The following is a 383-nucleotide window of genomic DNA, read 5'->3' as shown; positions in this document are numbered from 1 at the left end:
ATTTCTTCACTCATTCATTCTTACATAACCCTCTCTCGATCTTTTCATTCTTTGGACCTTTTCCCGTAGAATGAGATGTATACAAAGAGCCAATGAAAAACTGTGTAATCGAAGTTGTTATGGAGTTGTAGAGCTTTTAACGTCTCCGCTTCCACCTGCGACGTTAAAATCAGTCTTCTCCCTTTTCTGTGTCTTCCCCCTTTTCCTTCTCCCTTTTCTTTCTCTTCCCCCTTTTCCTTCTCCCCTTTCTGTATCTTTCTCCTTTTCCTTCTCCCATTCTATATCTTCCCCCTTTTTCTTCTCCCTTTCTCCCGTTCCCGTTTACTCACTTTTCCTTATTGCTTAATCCTCGTTCGTCTTTTTGTCTTCCAGTAGCTTTATTC

General features: G+C 41.0%; 1 protein-coding gene across 1 annotated transcript in view; it reads left to right on the top strand.

Annotated features, from left to right (window-relative positions):
- Positions 1-383, top strand: part of LOC119589298 (proline-rich receptor-like protein kinase PERK2) — a 14580-nt gene that overhangs the window by 760 nt on the left and 13437 nt on the right. The window lies entirely within an intron of this gene.

The sequence above is a fragment of the Penaeus monodon genome, chromosome 25 (genome assembly GCF_015228065.2).
Source record: "Penaeus monodon isolate SGIC_2016 chromosome 25, NSTDA_Pmon_1, whole genome shotgun sequence".
NCBI lineage: Eukaryota > Metazoa > Arthropoda > Malacostraca > Decapoda > Penaeidae > Penaeus > Penaeus monodon.
This window is presented reverse-complemented; position numbering and strand designations above follow the sequence as displayed.